The sequence below is a fragment of the Wyeomyia smithii genome, chromosome 1 (assembly GCF_029784165.1).
Source record: "Wyeomyia smithii strain HCP4-BCI-WySm-NY-G18 chromosome 1, ASM2978416v1, whole genome shotgun sequence".
NCBI lineage: Eukaryota > Metazoa > Arthropoda > Insecta > Diptera > Culicidae > Wyeomyia > Wyeomyia smithii.
In genome coordinates this window covers 24865305-24884956 of record NC_073694.1, presented here as the reverse complement: position 1 = coordinate 24884956, position 19652 = coordinate 24865305, and the positions used below count along the sequence as shown (strand labels likewise).

At 37.2% G+C, this 19652-nt stretch overlaps 1 protein-coding gene across 1 annotated transcript in view; it reads left to right on the top strand.

Annotated features, from left to right (window-relative positions):
* The first annotated feature begins 17840 nt into the window (after nt 1-17840).
* The window catches only part of LOC129718606 (RNA-binding protein MEX3B), an 87935-nt gene continuing 86123 nt past the window's right edge, over nt 17841-19652 (top strand). Inside the window, exon 1 of the mRNA XM_055669540.1 lies at nt 17841-18577. The gene's annotated coding sequence lies outside the window, so the exon portion shown is untranslated. The remainder of the gene's footprint in view (nt 18578-19652) is intronic.

Sequence of the window (19652 nt, the reverse complement as noted above, 5' to 3'; positions counted from 1 at the left end):
AAATTTTTTGCTTTTAAAAGCCTTACTCTCGACATTTTAAGCTTATAGTCTGGGATTATTTTGTGTTTTTGGTTTATAATTTTTGGGGCTTTAAAACGGTTATCGATATTCCGTTTATTTTAGATTTCTGTTTTGTACTTTTTTCCTTCAAAAGCTTCTAGTACTTATTCTGATTCTAATTTGGGATCAGTTCCTTCGAGCGCTTTAGAAACATGTTTTGCGATGTTTCGAACTGAAACTAGAACCATTTACTACTTTTTCTGGCCTTTAGTAGTGCAAAACAAAGCCTTGGTGCTACATTCCGTATCGGAACTCGACCTTCTGTTTATTATACACAGAGTTCGCAGCCAATTGTTAAGTGTACAGGACAATTGCAGGGCTAGCGCTACGATCCTACTGACACTGACGGTCTCTCCCGAGCCGAGACTCGAACCTACGACGACTGGCTTGTTAGGCCAGCACCGTACCTCGAGACCAGCTGGGAGACGTACCTTTAGTAGTGATTTTTCGTTATTTGGAGTTAAATTTAGGATAATTTTGTTTTATTTTGTATCATTTTCTAGACTTTAACAGTGCTCTCCAAAGGTGTAGTTTTTTTTTATTTCGAGCCCAATTCAAGATCGTTTTGATGAATAACACCGAGAAGAAAAAAACGGAATACTATCTTGAAAAAAAAAAAAATAAAAAATTCACGTCGTTATTGGGTTGTTTAGCTATTCACTGATTTTTGATTTTTATACATCAGCTAAAAGAGTGTAATTTTCTGAGCTAAACGTGATTTTTAAAAATTTTTAGCATTGTCCTTCGATTTTTAAATGAAGAATAAAAAATCGCTCTAAATCGCTATAATGACAGTTGGTATATGGGCGAACCACATACATAAGACATCCGTAACACTCAGGAAGAAATCTTCCAAAAAAGTTGGTACAAAATGAACTACTCGAATGTTTGAGTTGTTTTTGAAGGCAGTGTACCTGCGCAGTCCTGCATTTGTCTCGTTCCTACTCGAAAAATGCTGCATTGATTTTGTAAATAATATTTTGACAGTTCCTTATGGGATTTTCTTTGGGGCTCGATAAGGCCGAGAAAAAAAATCATTTTGTTCATTATTTATCGAGCAGTTTGACAGGGCGAGGTACGGAGTACTATGGGGCAACGTGTACCAGAAAAAAAAACGCCAGTGTTACGTACGTCTTATGTATGTGGGCGAACTGTCATTGTAGCGATTTCGAGCAGTTTTGACTCATGATTTGAAAATCGAAGAACAACGATAGAGAATTTTTGAAAACTTAAAAAATGCTGCTCTTTTAGATGATACTAAAACCACAGATAACAGCTATTAGCTAATTTTGCTTCATGTGTAAAAAGACGCAACGGTTTTTTAGCATGTCGCAATACGCAGTATGGTGGCGCTAAGAACACTTAGTGGTCAATATTTCGATGAATTCGATAGTTTTCCAGCTTTTATCGATATTATCGCAATGAGAATGGCTGCCGTTTTAAAATGTAGAAATTTTGAGCGGTCGTAATGTGTACATTATCGACTTCTTTATTCAATTCCTCTGTGTATTTGCGATAAAATTGTTTGTTTTAGTGTTGGTTTGAAAAAATAATTACATAAACCTCACAAAATCTATGTTATATCGTTGCATAAACAGCGACTGTATAATCTGTAAGAATTTTCATGCGTCTGGCAGCTTCGACCGTAAACCAGCGCTGCCATCACTAAAGTGGTTAAAGTCGCAAGTTGCAGGAAGATGTCGTTAGCATTCCAAACGAGTAAGAATTGGAAATCTTACACACGATTTCTGAAGTTTTTGTTCTAGCTTGGATGTCTGTTATCTGTGCTAAAACTGATATAGTTAAACAACCCAATTGTATACAAATGAATGTTGAAAAAACACTTCTTCATTGCTTGAAGTTATTTGACTTGCCTTTCGATGACCCTTTTACTGGCACTGGACTTATTTGTTGCCATATTAAGCAAGCATATACGCTGTCGAAAAACCAATAATATTAACTAAACGGCTCGAACTTTTTTTCTTCTCTTCCTTCCAATTTGCAATATTTTTGAAGAGGGGGGTGGGGGGGACGTACGTAAAATGAAGGTAAACTTTGTATCGGCCTAATTCAGAACACCCAATTTTAGGCTTATTGAAATTAACTATAAAAGAGGCTTTATGCTATAATTTGATAAAAGGACAACATCGTTACTTCTCGATTAGCGCCAGCTATGTGTAGAATGGGTTATCTGTTTGCCAATATTTTTTCGCGTTGAATGATAAGACGATTAAATTTGTTTGCATGTAAAACTGCGCTATCTGCACGTGATATTGAAGTGTTTTCTTTTATTTTCTCTTTTGGTTTCAACCGTTGAAGAGAGTTCGATATCTTAAATAATACATATCTCTAAGCTTAATCTGTAGTATTGTATGTAGCATTTTCTGATTATCGAATTATTCAACCGTTCAAGTTATAGCACTGGAAAACATCAACATAGGTGCAGCATGTTATCCTGGGTTTATTGGAAAATTCTGGTAGTGAGCAAGCTAATTTTGTATATGTATTTTCAACCTTTATAACATAATCATAGCCGGATTTAGGAAGGATCCCCCCATCCCCGAGTCCAGGGCATGGCTCCCGAGCCGCTACACTTCGGGGGCCACTGTCTACAAAAAAATTAAAATCTAATAAAATTCTTGACACTTTAAAATAGCTGAAATTTCAATAAAACTAACACAATCCTTCTATAATTTTCCTTGACTTGTACTTTTGTATGACATATTACTTTATTGAAGTTTTCTAATCTTCAGACTATATGTTTACAATTTAATATTAAAATTCAAATTTTCGGTTCCTTGAGGTCTGCGAAAATAGAAAAAAATTAAATAAAATACCTATGTATCAGGACGATTTACGATTCCTTTTTCAAACATTCTACACATGTAACTTATGCCCAATAACGTGGATCCTTATTTGACTTGTTTTGTTCGATAAGGGAACATACTTAAATGACGTAGCAACGTTTTTGTCTTTTCATACACGTAATCTATGTCTGTAAAAAACATAGAAAACGTTCTTGAATTCGCAAAAAACTTACCAGCCACAAAGAAACAACGATTTCGTTTTCAAAAAAGATTGTGTGTTTGGAAATCCAAGCGATTGTTTATGTAGCAAAGCTTTCAGAAGATTTCAACATGCCACATATAAAAAAAATTCGATAGCTCTCGCTGCAAAACTTTGTGCAATGTTTTAGTGTGTTGGGTTAAGTCATAAGTCATTTCGGTTTTTCTTTGATATTTAAAGGAAATATTTTTATTGACGGAAATAATTTCATTCAGTTTTGTGTTGTCCTATTTTGTCGATGACCTTTTGCCATCTCTAGCGTCGTGTAATGGCGGTTTGGCTCGATTATTGCGTTTATTTTGTCGTCCTCAGCTACAACCTGAAAGGTCTTCCTGAACGTGGCGCATCTTTTACATTAAAACTATCGGAACGAAATTTGGCAATCAATTCTGGCATTGGCGTTCTATTAAGCAGTCTGCACCGTACCATTCGCACAATTTTTAATGTGCCTGTGTTGCCTTCTTCCCTTTCCAGTAATAGAACAATAGAACAGACCGATAGTCCTTACTTTTCTGTTCCATCTTTCATCCACTGTTGTATGATCACTACTGAATCGATTCAGTTATTCGTATTTTGGTAAAGACAATTGAAGTGTCTACTATCGAATGGTATTTAGGTTAGATGGTTGGAGTGAAGACAATTGGTTGAAAATATAAGTGTTAGAATCTTTTGTTCAAAACCGAAATTACTTTTGACTCAACCCAATACTTTTAGTATTCTTTTTTTCTGTAAAAAATGGTCTTTCAAAATAAATGCTACGTCGATTTCAATCCAACACTTCCCCCCCCTTCTTGTCACAGCTCGTCACAAAACGATGATATCCCCCCTCCTCCCAAGAATGCTACGTCATTTATGTATGGTCCCTAATGAAAAAAATCATATTATAAATCTAATGATCCCTATATTTCCATGCAAGACACTCAGAGAGTGAGAATTTCTACAACCTGGTTATTCGCAGCCGTTTTGCTAAAAAGTCAGTCAAAAGTTTGCTTAAACTGCAACATTATTTTGAGTTTAAGATCGATTTCCTTTTAGTCAATGCATAAAAAATGAAATTTGAAATAATTTAATTCATTTTTTTACTGAACATATTACATATTGTTATTATGATAGTTCAGCCCCAATTTTTTCGTCAAAACTTTTGAATTTACGCGATTGTTCGAGTTACGATTGAATTTGATACCGATTCTCAGACGACAATAAATACCAAAATCAATGCCGCAGTAATGTCTAGAGCAGTTTCCCAGATCGAACACAAAAAGCGTCGCCCGACTGCATGGCCAAGGTTTACTGTCTGACCCCAGAGTTTGTTTTTTTTCTTCCTCGTTCGACTCTGCAAAAGGCACTTACTTCCAGCCGGTGGTGCAACAAAGTCATACCTAACTTCCTACCATCGTCCCATCAACTACGAGTGCGATGCGGAATCTCCTACAGAGGAGTACTATACATAATATACTAAAGGTTTCACCCGCATCACATTTGAAACCGGAAGCTCGGTTCTGCTGTCGGTTCTCCCGTTTAAAGTAGCGCTTCATCATCGTTAATTACTTTTTCTCTAGGACCAGCTCCAGGTTCGTTCCTACCTCAACCCGCTTTCTGTAACGCGAAGTGCGCGCCAAACTCTCATCCTCCATCCTGGTAAATAAACCAACGTTCGTTAAAGTATATAAAGGAAATTTCTGGATCCGCAGTGCAAAGGCGGTAAGTGTATTTACCACCCGCAACCCGATGCAGTTGGGGTTGGTTCCGAACGGAGTAAATCATCCCCGGCTGGCGGCTGTGTGCTTCGCCATCCGCCAGCGCAATCCCGCCACTGCAGATCACGTGGCAAGTTGCAGGAAATAAGAAAGAACAGAAAGTGCAACACCGGAACAACATCACCAGTACCACCACTCTCAAGGCGGAACATTGTCGTACATGATGGAGGGCGCACCAGTTTCCCATTGCCCGTATTTTGTTCTCTCCAGGCGGTTCGGATCGGGTTCGGTTCGGTTGGGTTCGGTTCGGTTGGGTTCGGTTCGGTTGGGTTCGGTACGGTTGCATTCCGCATCCCGGTCTTTATTTCCACCAACGCTCTATCGTCTTCAATGTTGCACAAAGAAAGGCAAATCCTATCTTCTACAACTTGGTTTCCATGGTTTTTTTTTTTCTTTTTTATATTTATTAAATTATGAAGACTCCGAAAATATTCCATGCAGTTGAATGATTGAGTAATATATATCTGATGATGATGATCAGAAACTGTATGAATCACAGAAATGATCAGAGTACAAGCCATACCTCCTCAAAACGGTAAAAAACTATCAAACAAATTTATAAAACTCACACCAAACTGAAAATGTTGAAAGTGTCAAAATAATAAGTAAAAAAAAATTGGTCCAAAAATCCACTATAGTTACATACAGTTCAAGAAAAAATTTGACAAACAACGTGAACATCTTCAAAAATATGAAAAAGGAGTTTAAAATTACTAAAAGAATGAAAAAACTGAAGAAATGTCAAGATATGAAATTTATTTTTGGAAAATATTAATTGGTAGAAAACGTGTCTGAAAATGTTGATAAAACGATAAAACAGAAAGACACAAATATCTAAATAATAAAATATATAAAAAATGAACGAAAAAGTCGAAAAGAGATAGGCTAAAAATGCTGAAAAATATGTTTAAAAAAATACAAATAAAAAATCTAACGACATTCGTGACCCCTCCCCCCCCAAATCATGAAAAAAACTATTTTGTTACATTGTGTATTTATTTGAGCCTTATGATTTTGAAGTTAACTAGAATGTAAAAAACGTCATAAAGTAGCAAAATCAATAAAAGAAAACAAATTAGAAAATGAAATGTTCAAAATTGTTACAAAATAGTTAAAAAAAGTCAGAAATAAGTTTAAAATGGTAGTAAAAATTAAAAAAAAAAGTCATATTGCGAAATATAAGTATTAAACAGGATTTGAGGTACCCCTCAAAGCACTCAAAGTTGTGATTGTTCGAAAATTTGTGAAGGGAGGTGTACATGAAGTTTGGCAAATTGAATTTTTTTCGGTTGCCCAAAAAACGAAAAGAAAGTCCCAGGAGGTAGATCTTCGGCGGAACCTTTTTTTTCGAGATACCATCAGATCTCGACGTATTTATTTTAAGTCATTTGGCATCATTAAAAATTTCGTTTTTCCCAGATTTTCCGGTAGATTTTCGAGAGCCAAAAAATCGCAACTTTGAGCGCTTCGAGGCCCCCCCCAAACCATGTCCAATTGAGTTGAAATTTTGCACAGGGTTAAAATAGAGTTGAAAAAAAAATCCGCAAAAAGCTAAATGATGTTAAAAATGTAAAATATTTCCGAAAATATAAAGACTGTTAAAAAAATTAAAAAAAACATGAAAAGTCACAAAAAAGGACGAAAATTACAGTTTCAACCGTAAACGATGTCTAAAAAAAAGTGAGGAAAATTTACAAAATAGAAACGTGTCAAAGACAAAAATCCATCTTTTTGAAAAATAAGAGGAACTCTAGAAAAACATTTCAAAAGGTCCTATCTGCTTTCATCGTATTTCCAAGGCGTCTTTTTATTTTAGTAATGGTTCAGCTTTAGTAACTCTCCCAAGCGTGGTTTTCGTTCAGAAGGCTAGAGTGATCCTCCTTGTGCAAATAACGTGTCATAAAAGGTGTTTGTTAAGTTGTGGTGATCAAATGAAAATGATCGATAAAAAAATCGATCAAAGCAGAGAGGACCTTTTGAAACGTTTCTCTAGAACTATCAAAAATCTAACCCCAAGAAAACAGTGTCGTCAAATATAAAAGAAATGTCACATAATGTAAAATATCTAACAAAATAAAATATGAACAGAAAAATAGAAAAAAAACAAAAAATGTTCAAAAACGTATAATATTAGCACAAGTCGAAAAATATCAAATAAACCAAAATAATGCGAAAAAGGTAAGTAAAATTCGAAAGGATGAAAGATTCAAAAATTAAAAAACGGTGATAAAATGACAAAAAATCGCTGCGAAAATTAAGTCATTAATGTGAAATGAACGGTCAAAAGGTTGTTAAATATGTTGAAAATTAAGAGGGGACCCTACTCTGGAAGGTTGAAAAATAAATAATTTTCGTGATTTTTTTTCGGATCTTTAGAGGAAGGTGAAGTTTTCGGGTATTTTGGCTATTGATTGAGGTATGTTCGAAGATGTATTTTGCATATCGTGGACTATATTTAAGTGAATATTAGGCTGCTTACAGCGTTGTACACGAAACCAAATGTTTTTCAACTGGTGGTTAGTTTTTCTCAGCATCTACTGAGCCTGAGAGATATTTGGGACTGAAGATGATGAAAGACAAAGGGTTTCTCATCAGAAACCATAAACTCCTGACCTGTGTGCCGCGAAAGTGTCAGTTTGGCTCTATCCAACCACTTCGTTGTATCACAGAGAACAGGCATTGATATTTATATAGAGAAATTTGAAAATCGTGTGTAAGAAATTGAATCAAAACACGTCAAGGGGTTATATCTACCAAATGCTAAAAAAAGCAAGGCTTTTTTCATGATTTTTTACAGGACATTTGAGATGTAAGGTATATAAATAATATATCATTGGATTGAGCAACTCTTGCAGAATGAAAAAAATATTTTTATTTATTGCTATTTTTGTTACAAAATGGCGTTTGTGCAGCGATTGCCGTGAACCGCTTTTTTTTAAAGTTGTTCCGCGGCGAGCAGTAGAAGTCGTGTCCAACTCCACCTATAACCAAAACAAATTTTTTTTCATTATCTACATCAGTGTCGCTAGTGAAGTACACATGATTATATTTTTAGAATTTTTCTTCGCAAAATGGCAACGGTTTAAAAAAAGGTCTGTTTCGACAAAAAAATCGACTTTGATTGTTTATAACTTTAGTTGTTTTTAATCAATCGCTTAAATCGTGTGTACTTCACTAGATAATCTAATGAAGAAGTTACAGTTAAAATTTCAAGTCAATCGGATGTAAACTTTTTCATTTCTACTGCTCGCCGATTTTGAAAACATGGTTTTGAGAAAAAACGCGTTTAAAGTTTCAAAATGCTATAAATCTTAAGAATCGCAATAACAAAGCCTCTAATAATTCTTTTTACCTTCAGTCAGCTATCCCTGCGCCGTAAAATTGTCCTTCCTGGGTTTTATTTTCCACTGCTTCCTTTTTGTCATCTGATGTATGGCTGCGCCTAGCCTCTTTCGCGATGTCGGACATGCGATGCTTAGCGACTTTGACACAGTTGGCGCCCGATCCCACGCAAAACTCAAATTTGTCACTCATATTTAAGTACTTTTGAATATAACTCACAGTTAAAAAGTATAGAAAAACTCAAACAAAGAATGTACACAACGAGAACGGCTGATCGACTAAACAAAGGGAAATTGTTAGTAAACACGTTCTGTAGAGACGCTATAACGGTCGAAATTTGATGCAGAGACCTCTATACTGCAAATTTGAAACACGATAACGATCGTAGGTAACTTCTGCTAGTTTACAAAGCCTCGAAATAAAAAGAAAAACGAGCATCGCCAAATTAAACGAAAAATGTGATTTTGGAGTATAAAAGGTGTTCGGTAAAAATTAATTTAAACGAACTTTGAGTTTAGATCTGTACTTGGGCGATGTAGATTTTGATTCTTGGATAGTTATAGCATGACTTAGGCCAATCAAAATAAATGGCGGAATAATTTTTTTCTGGTAGATATTACCCTTTAATACACTAACGACATCTGTCTTGTGGTGCCCCAATTGCACTGCATAAATATTGCCGCGTCGATATTTTATCGATATTAGTGTTTGGTTTGTCAGTGACACGAGCGCCACATAGCGGAAGCATTACCACTTACTGTTAAATGACGGTTGCGGAGTTTTTATACATCTTTTGAAAATAAGATGAAAGTCTGTTCTCTGTGATTGTAGTCTCCGTTACCCCGTGAATCTTGCGTTTCTTGTGCGGTTTGTATCCCAGCCCAGGTCCTTTGTCATGATTCTTTGACATAGAATTACGTCCTTCAGGAAGTTCTGAGAATTTAGAAACATAAAATGGGGAAAACATGTTGAATTTTAAACGCTTATAGTCGGTTAGTTTCCAACGGGTTTTCTTCGTTTTGGCAGCAATCGATTGTAAAATCATCTATACGTCCACCCAAATGCAGAAAATTGTAATTGAATTATTCAAACTGTTGTACTATTGAAAGCTTTAAGCCATGTTGAAACCCATATTCCGACCTCTGATTGGTCGCTTACTAATTGCTTTCCCTAATATGGAAAACAGCTTCCAAACTCTGCTTAAAATAATAAAACTATTCAACACACTTCATTTAAATGTCAAACGAGGGAAAATTCAACATTTATGTGCTGAAAAATCCTTCCAGTTCTAATTAGATTAGTCTGAGTACCATTATTTGTTGAAAAATAACAAAAGGTAACAATGCAAGGGAAGATTTATGTAGCTCTACGTCAACTTTGTACACAAGTCTTGTGAATTTTTGTAAAATTTACCTTTATTGAAGGAAGTGATCGTCGTTGTCATAGCGCACCTTTCCACCCAATTTGGCACTGAATTTCGTAAGAAATGTATTACCTCAATTAGACTTGCAGACTATACCTCGAAGGGCTCTCTTAGTTACGCTTCTAAATGCTCTTATTTTGTGCTGTATTAGTGCACTGCATAGAGCTTTCTGACAGCTCAGTCACGCACACTAAATTCGGGTTGTTTGCCTCATAAATGACCCTTGCTTTACTCTACCGGAGTTGAGCAAATCGAAAAATATAGTCTCTTTTAAGTTGCTCGGTACTGGAAATTAAATATTCATTTTGTAAGATACTAACCGTAAACAAATCACACAATCCGCGTAGGAATAAATTAACTCTATAAAAATTTCGCAATCAATGCAAGCATTATGACAGCACTTTGCTTGCCTCATTTTCCATCCGACTTACATTGGAGCATTGAAGAGGTCTATTAGCAGAGCAAATGTCCTGCGGTTTTACATTCGATCCCGCAGAGGTGGCAAGTTTCGTCATCTGACTGACCAATTTGTTTCAGGTGATGCTTACTTGGACAATGTTCTGTAAACCGTCCAGTTCCTTTTTGTTCAAACTAAGCAGATGTAGGATTGGACGGGATGCCGAAGAACTAGCTGCGTGCCGCGTGAAATTTTTTCGAAAAACGTCTCAAGCACGTCCTACAGCACATAGGAGGTCTGCTTCCAGTTAATATATCGTAAAGGTTCTCAATAAACACTGCTTCTAAATCACAATTGATTCAGAAAAGATTATCTTGTATTTTAATTTTTTGAACACCTTTTTAGAGTGCATTCGTATTTATTAAACGCCCTGTGTATATGAGCCCAAAGCTGACACCAATATCAACACACAGAATGCACATGGTGTGCACCTACACACTGATAAAAAGTTGTATTCGAACTTGTTGAACACACTGTAAACAAATTAAGGAGATGCTAGAAAATAAGACGAAAACTTCAAAAAAGTGATAGGGGCCATCCACATACCACGTGGACAGTTTTTTAACGATTTTGAAACCCCCCCTCCCCCTCCGTGGACAACTGTCCATATAAATTCTGAAAAAAATGAATGAACCGTGGACATTAGCCAACCCCCCCCCCCTCCAAGCTGTCCACGTGGTATGTGGATGGCCCCATAGAATGACAAAAAAAAATGGTAAAAAATGAAATTATTAATGTGGAACAAATATGGGAAAAATTGTAAAACATGTTGAAAAGTAAAATATGATATATGTATATAACAAAATAATTTTGAAATGTTGTAAAAATGTTAAAAACATAAATGGTTAAAAACTATAAAAATAGAGTGGACACAGACTTTGCAGCCAATAATTAGTATACAAAACAATTACGGGGCTGGCGTTATGATCCTACTGATAACCTGAAGGATAACTGACTTGTTATTCCAAAAATGTAAAACAGTTGAAAAAAGTGTGAAACGAGTTAGACATCTCAAAATGGCAAATAATAACAACTAAATGTTCTAAAAAGCGACAGAAAAGATGTTGAAAATATTTATCAGAAGTGATGCGAAAACAAAAGTGTATAAATCATGTCGAATGAAGTGGAAAACAGATGTAGGAAATAGTTAGAATAAAATAACAGGAGGGTTGTGTGCAAAGCCACGACCGCAAGGTTGAAGTAGAATACTTTTACAAGAAAGATAACCCGGCTGCTTACGTGTCAGTCATTTTTTTGACGTGGGACTACGTCTTTGTTTTCTATACTGGGATGCATTCTGTAAAATAGGAGACGAAACTGGCAAATGTTACGTCAGATTTCAAACGATAATAACAGCATAACCACATGATGGATAATAATAACCAATATATTGTTGGATAGATAAAACGTGTAACAATTTTATAATAAACTAGTCATCATTATTATTTCACTGCTCAACGGTAAAAATTGATAAAAAGTTACAAGAAAATTCACGCGAACAATGAACCAATCACACGCGAGCATTCCTAGCACAGATGATGTGAATGGACACCAACAATGCCCTGTGATATTTTCAGTTTCAATATCAAAAAAAATGGACAGAGTTTCCCCGTCCCAACAGTCAATTTAAGTTTCTTTCCATGAACTTAGAATAATTTGAAGTCTCGAAGGTAAAGATCTTTCGAAAAGTTTTGAAACAAGCCTTTCACTTGAACAATTTCTAAACCTGCTCTCAGAGCATAATAAAAACTAATATCTTGAAAGAAAACATGCTGGTAAAAGTAACAATACCGTACAGTATAATATACATATTATGTGGAGCAGAACGCCGCTGGTCTCTCGCCGTCTATCATTGCAGTGGTAAATGACTTCTATTTTTGTGAAATCAAGGAAAAAGTGCAATGCTGCTGCTGATGGTGATTAAAAGTTTATCTCATGAATATAATTACCTTACAAAAAAAAAAAAAAACTACTCAACAAAAATTGAGCATTTTTGCAACGGTCATAAGATTTTTTTTTGCATTTTTTCTCCGATATTCACTAACTGATCGTGAACTGATCTGAAAATACATATTTATAGAAGCTTAAGAGCCAGCGAATGCTTCTGAATATTTTGTCGATTCACTAGGATCTATTCAAAATATTTGTTCACATTTCAACATTGTTAGATGATATATTTTTGTTTTTAACATCAGAAATAATATTCTCACGTATATTAGTTGTCTTTGCAATACGTGAATGTAATTGTTGGCAAATGAAAAAAAATTGTCAAACAGAAATTTATCACTTCGAACTTTAACTTCCTTGTAATTGTTGATTGTTATGATTTTTCGCTGGAACTTGTTGATTATTTTGTTCAACATATCTTCTTATGTTTTCCTATGAGTGAACCTATGTAACGGCTTCGAAACTATTTTCATAAAAAGATTTATGTAATAAACCTAATTTGATCAGAGTTAAATAAGACAAAATCATGTATTATGATAACGTAGGTATTGTTGGATTTGGTTTATGAGGAAATAGAGTTAATTCTGATTCAGAGGCATTGCGAGAAATTCTTGGTGCTTCTACAATAACAACGAAACGCTTGTGCCTTGTTAAATAAATGTTGTTCGCACAAAAAAACACTACACAATATCGTTAAGTGTAATCGAAATTCTTACGAGTGTGGCATGTTTCTAAAAAGAAAATTTATGGGGAGGCTGCGTATAAAAAAATATTTGAAGCACAGAACAAAACGAATTGTTGCTGTCTGCAGATTCTGTAACCTTTTTAACTAAAAATCCTTCTAATTACAGTGTTTAGTCCCACGTCACCTTTTCATACAACCCTAGGGCTGTATACCTTGTAGTATTCTAGTAAATAAACGTTGACTACTCAGATCAATCGAATTGCGCTTCAACAAGGATTGTCCATTTTCAATAATAGAGTAAGTGGCTTGTCATGGTTGGGACTTGACAGTTTTTAAATTTTGAGATGAATTTTTTTCGGATGTCGTGCTCATGACTGAAGGAAAAGATAATTCAGTACGTTTTGAGACACAGAGATGAAGTAAAATTTATAACTTTTACAAATTTAAAAATGTGAATTAACTCATTAGAAAATATTAAATCTTCAATCAAGTTTCTATTTCATCCTGGAAAGAACAATTTGTTGTTCATTTTAGTATCGGATAAGATGCCGATCACATCTTTGCGTTATCACTGACAGTGCGAATAAAGTATTCCTTGTGATATAATAAACAGTGAAAAGCTGATTTAAACCAGACGGTTGTCGGTGTTGTCAAAATGAGTCAACTTTTCATTGAATGCATTTACTAGTGCTCACTATCGCACAGAGACTGCATTTTACCAAAGTGCCTCACTGCATCAGCCGCTATCGATGCTGGGATCCGCTACAACTAGTGCGCTATCCATAGCCATGCCACAGTTGTGGCCGCTATATGCTGCCATTGGTATCCACTGTCCCTGCATCAGCTGGCCCAGCTGCTATCGTGTCTGGAATTCGCTGCAACTAGAGCGCTATTCATTGCTACGCCACAGCTGTGGCCGCTTTTCGCCATCGCTGGTATCCGCTGCACTACTAGTGCTGCTGCTAAGGGCGGACGGCTGCTGTTGTCGCTGTCTAGAACTATTATGAGCGGATTCTGTCGACCGTGTTTGGGAAGTAATCGTATAACGACCAATCAGAGGTCGAATTTTTCGTTTTGACAAGGCTTGACTATTTTCAATAGTACAATAGTGTGAATAATAAAATTACAATTATCTTCTTTTGGGAAGAATCTTAGAAGATTTTCCAATCTATTGCTGCAAGAACGAAGGAAATCCATTGAATACTAACCGATTTATTAGCATTTGAAAATGGACATATTCTTCACTTTATTCGGTTTTAGATTTTCATTTCACATCCCTATGTAGCCGAACTTCCTGAGAGAAGTATTCTACTTCAAAAGTCGAAATCCTGCAGAACTATATTGATGTCACAAAACTGTTAAACAAAAACGTTGAATAACAATCAATAAAGGCTTAAAAAGATGTCGAAAAATGTGAGCAAACACCGGCAGATTTTTTTTTTTCGTTCAACTTCAAAATAATAGAAAAATAGCGAAAAACTGCATAAAGCCAAAATAGGAAAAATGGAACCGGTTACTAATGTTTGAATATTTAGATACAATGTCGAATAAATCTCCATACAAATATGTACAAAATCCTTCCTGTTGGTCTCGAGGTACGATGATGGTCTAACAAGCTAGTTGTCGTAGGTTCGATTCTCGGCTCGGGAGAAAGACTGTTAGTGGCAGTAGAATCGCAGTGCTAGCCCCGCAATTGTCCTGTACATTAAATAATTGGCTGCGAAGATAAACAGAAGGTCATGATCCGTATCCAAATGTAGCACCAAAGCTTTGCTTACCTTTTTTACAACATACTAAAACTTAGGTTATTCGCTTACTCATTTACGGCACTGTTTATTATCTAAATAACTTTTAATTACTATTCTTTTTTATTTTTTGACAGTTATCATGCAATTTAGATTATCTTTTCAACCCACTTTTAACTCTTTGACTGAACCGTTACTTGTTTCGGCAATTTTCTGACTGTTTGTTTTCGATTTAATAATATTTCCAGTACGGATTGGAAAGTAATGAAAATGCAACAAGTATGTAACATACAACAATAAACGATTTGTGCAAATTAAAACCGAAAAAAATAATATTCTTATGCTGTTTCAAGATTGGTAGAAAGAAATAGTTCCAAAAAGATGATCGCAAAATGTTAGCGAGATGTTAAGAAGATGATGAAAAGATGTTAAAAGGATGTCAGAAATATTTTAAAAAGACACACACAAAAAAAAAAACAACAGTTAAAAAATATTCGAAAAGGTCTAGAAGAGATATCAAAACGAAATTGATAAATTATGAGAATGTCAAAAGAAGTAAAAGTAATAAATATATTAACACAAATTTTAACCAATGTCCGGATATGAGAGATGTAAAAAAATAGTCAAAATATATTTTTATTTATTATGTACTGAAAAACGTAAAAATAATTAAACAAATAAACAATACAAATAGAACGTAGAAATACTCGATAACACAGTGCAACAAAAATTGACTTTTTTTCTGTCTTGGTTTCAATATATATTTTTTGTGTATTTTGATGCAGAACTAAATTTCTCCGAGTTTGGACATGTTCCAACTTAAGGGGCAACAACAGCGCCATTTTGAATTTTCGATTTTTTTCTATGTTTTTAAACGCCATTTTGTTTTAAGACCAAATATCAAAATTCCATGAGTCCACATCCACATATTAGCATCTTCTTACCCATCTTAAAAAAAAAAAACAGATTATAAATCAAACAAAAACTGAGCTCAAAACGGTGATTCTACAAAACCGGTTTTGGAATGGTTTTAGCACAGACTAACAGACGTAACACTGGAACCTATCTCCATCGCCAAAAAAAACGATAATTTCAAATCTGTCCACGTGGTATGTGGATGGCCCCTATGTACATATATTGTATATAATATTGAAAGACAAAAATGTCGCAAAATGACAAAAAATATCGAAAAGACTTTGCTCAAAACTATGAAAATGAAATCCCATTGTCGAAGCAGTTTTAAAAAAAGACAAAACAGTGTATTATATATCGCAAAATGAGACGAAAAGCTGGAAAAAAGGATGAAAAATATCTAAAATCATGATACCAAAAAAAAAAAAAAATCAGAGAAATGACACACAAAAACAATTTTTTTTTTCCAAATATTGAAAGTAATAAGTACCATCGATGTCAATAGCATTTTTCACATCTCTGACATTTATTAAAAACAAAAAAGCCTGTACAAAAAACAGTTTCCAATAAATGTCCATAATAAGAAAAATGCAATTGAAAATAATTAATGGCTTGTTGGTTATGTTTTCTTTATAAAAATCGAGTCGTTTTTTTCTAGAATTTTAAAAATAGACAAATTATAATTAAATCCACGATTTCTTTGAACACATCAGTCTTTATCTCCGAGCGGATGCGGGGTATCAATAAAACACGACAACTTCGCCGCAATTTGGCCAATCCATCGTCTCTATTGATTTAAATGATTATAGAAGACAACTTTGTAGACCTTACCCACACCTACAGTCAGACGGTTGGAACCGGTGCGCGAATGGCATGCCAGGAGGGGGAATCCGGTACAGGTGAGTGAAACGAGGCCGGGAGTTTGTCCGGTGCAGTTTCAGTTCCTGGTCTGCTATAGTGCTGGTGGGATCCCGGCTGCATTGCAGACAGTCAGCAGCTAGCCAGGATAGCCAGGAACCACCAGCGAACGACGGCGGAGATTTTCCGAGGGCTGGTAGAGCCTGGCCGGGCCTGGTGAGCGGCAAAAGCTCCTTATGTGTGCATTGACCCCCCCGAGTATTATGCAGCCGAGCGCAGTAGCCAAGAAGAGCACAGCACGTAGCCACGTATACCGGGCTACTTGATGTGCGAAATAACGGAAGAAACACACGCACACAACCGAACAACGGTACGGAAGTAGGAGCGTGCACAAATACTAAGCTACAGCACTTGGAGTAATGTGTTAGAATTAGTAACCGTGGGGTTCTGTGGGATAGTCGTGCGTTGTTGTCACGCAAAAAGCCGCACGATGATACTCTCGATGTCTGTGCGTGCGAACGGGTGGGAAGAGGCAAGAAGTACCTCGCCCCTGATGGGTGGCAGGACTTCCTGGTTACAAATGGGTGGCTGAAGAACTGCAGCAGAGTTTTCTAATTGGATTAAGCTCATAAAAATCAGGCTTGAAAATAGGAAAAAAATTTTTTTTTCGGATAATCACATCCCATTAATCAGTTTAATGCGGAATACGGGAAGCGTCCCATTTCGCTTCCCGAGAAGGGGGATGGCGCTGGTGAGACAGAACGTGTCTAACAGCATGCAAGGGGCGCGACACAGTCTATCGGCAAAGTTTGATGGAGTAGACAAAACACAGTGTGGTGTATGTATATGTATGCATGTATGTATGGATAGCTCCATGTAATCTGTGATAAACACAAACACTTTCTGCTGGAATGATAGCCGGGAACCGGCTGGTGCGCATGGCAACCCGCATGCGCGGCTTCCGGTTACAGTATTTATTATCCTTTCCACAATCATCACCGGTTCTGGGTGTTGCGGTGTTGGTGTTGGACCGTGTGCCATTTCATGCTTCGGAATGTACCGTTCTTGGTTCGTTCTAAGGAAGTGCTGCAAGAGTGGGACGAAAAAACTGCTGCAGTTCAAGCATGTTTCGAGGGTTGAAAGCTGGCATCACTTTCGCTTCCCCAAAGTTGATAAGAGATGACATGTCACTACCATCGGCACAAAAGCGCTACACAGTTCTGCATAAAGGATTACACCAGATAGGGGGAGAGGAGGGATTTTACGCAAACTCGTCTGGGGAGTTGGTGAAAGGTTTCAAAAATCAATTTCCAACAAGTTGTTTTTCGATTAGACTCTTGTAGATTTTCTGAGATAAATATAAAAAAAATGTGACTGCCTAACTTCAAAAGCATACTGCCAACGACTAAAAAGTAAATAAGCGTGAAATCCCTCAGCAGCCAAAGTGGGATCCTTCGTTCTGCGTTCTGGTTGCTGTGTTTTTGCTGCTTCCCCCGAGGCGGCGGAGGTGTATTTGTGTGTTCGTCGCGCTTTTCTCGGCCTGCTTTTCCTGTGTGTGCGGGCGGGACGTGTGACGGCCCGATGGACGGACGGGTTTGGCACGACAGAGTGGCGGTTCCCGTGTCTACTATCGTAACTTCAGCGACCGAACAAACAGAACAAAAGCACACCGCTCCTTCGCAATAAAACACACCAAATTTTTTCCTCTCTGTACGTTTAAAATTTCAGTTCTTCAGTGTTGTTATAGTGCCCAGTGTTGAATACAGTACGGAACTAGAAAATACCGCCCGGTCGTTCCAGGCGGCTGCTGCAACCCAGAAGTCGCGTGAGAAGAAAAACGAAAAGTTTTGGGCGGACCGAGAGTTCCACCAGAAAGCAATAGAAGCAAAAATTCGAAATTCTTCCCTTATTCTCGAGCTTGCGCCCTTTTTTCCGCCAGTGTTACTGCTTAATTCCGGAAGTGATCGCGGTATAGTACGGTGTGTTCTATAACAGTGCTTGGTTGTACCGGAACTGCCTGCATTCCATTACCTTTTTCAAAACCCCACCTTCGAGAAGCATAATCCAATTAGTAGAGAGAATAAAAAAAAGCTTTCCATCGCAAATGAGAAAATAAATTGGTGCTCAAGTCATTCGTCATAACGTCACAACGAATTTTTCTCGACCCGGTAAATCCATTTCCGCTGCAACCGGAACCGCTGAAAATAAAAAAAAAGGAAGGACTCTTCTACTCCAAAGACCGCCACAAATCGTGCGTACATCTCAGAGCCCAGCCCTGTTTCCTGTCGCCAGGACGGACGAACGTCATCGCAGTAAGCCAACCAGGTAAGAGCTTTTCTCTGTCAGACAGCTAAACGAAATCGAAAACAAATAAAGCCGCCTTGGATCGCCTTTTGGTGATCCAAAGGGTCTTCTTCTTCGCAAACAGGGTGTGGAACACCCAACAGATCGGACTCCAAAAACGGCGCTGTGACGTAACACAGCCGGACTGACGGTTGGAGAAAAATGTTTATACCGGGGTTTTACCCGGAACTGGAAAGCTCATATTTTCGTTCTTCGTTTTCTCTTTGATTTTCTCCTCCCCACCTCACCCTACACCCCCTTTGCTAGGAGGTGAACCCATTGCGGCTGCCCCATGTCCTTCCTTCTTCCGCAAAGTGTTTCGTTCACACATTTGCCGTCGTCGTCGTCTCGAATTATCGATTTTCCACAACCTTTTCCTCGGTCGGGCGTCGCAGTCGGTCGTTTTGCCTGCTGCCACTGGTGGTTCTCGTTCTGACTGTGATGTTCCTCCTGAAGCTGAGCTGATGATCCGGCAATGGAAGCAGCAGCAGAAACAACCCTCCGACCGAAGGTGGTTCGTTTTTGGGTTATCGCTTCATGCTCATGCTCCACCGTCTCTTTGTGCCCCCTTTTTCGATGCAGTATTTTTATCCTCCGATTCGGCTTGGGTTGTTCCGAAAGTCGGTGCGCTTCGTTTGCTGGAGCAATAATGATCGATGGATTGTAAGTGAACCCGTACTTTTAGAGTGCAGAAAAGTGATTGGCTGTCAAAATTAGTCACCACACTGTCGTCTAGGGGTAGTAGTAATAGTGGGCTTTGTGCTTCCCCCGATAATTGAAGCCGTAAAAGGGGTCAAACCGGCTCGAATTGTTTGTACTTCATTTTGTTTTTTTTTATTGTTGTTGTACTGCTTCAATTTTCACCAGTCATAAATCCGAAAATCAGCATTCATTAATTACTCGTATATCGTCGCTTTTGTTTTACTACGTGGTGGCGGCGGCAGCGGTGACGAAGGCGATGGCAGTGAAAGGATCGGTGAAAATGTAAAACAGTTCCACTCAGCGGGTAACAATAGTATCGTAGCCGCAGCTGAGGGTCAGTGGCACTTTGAGCAGG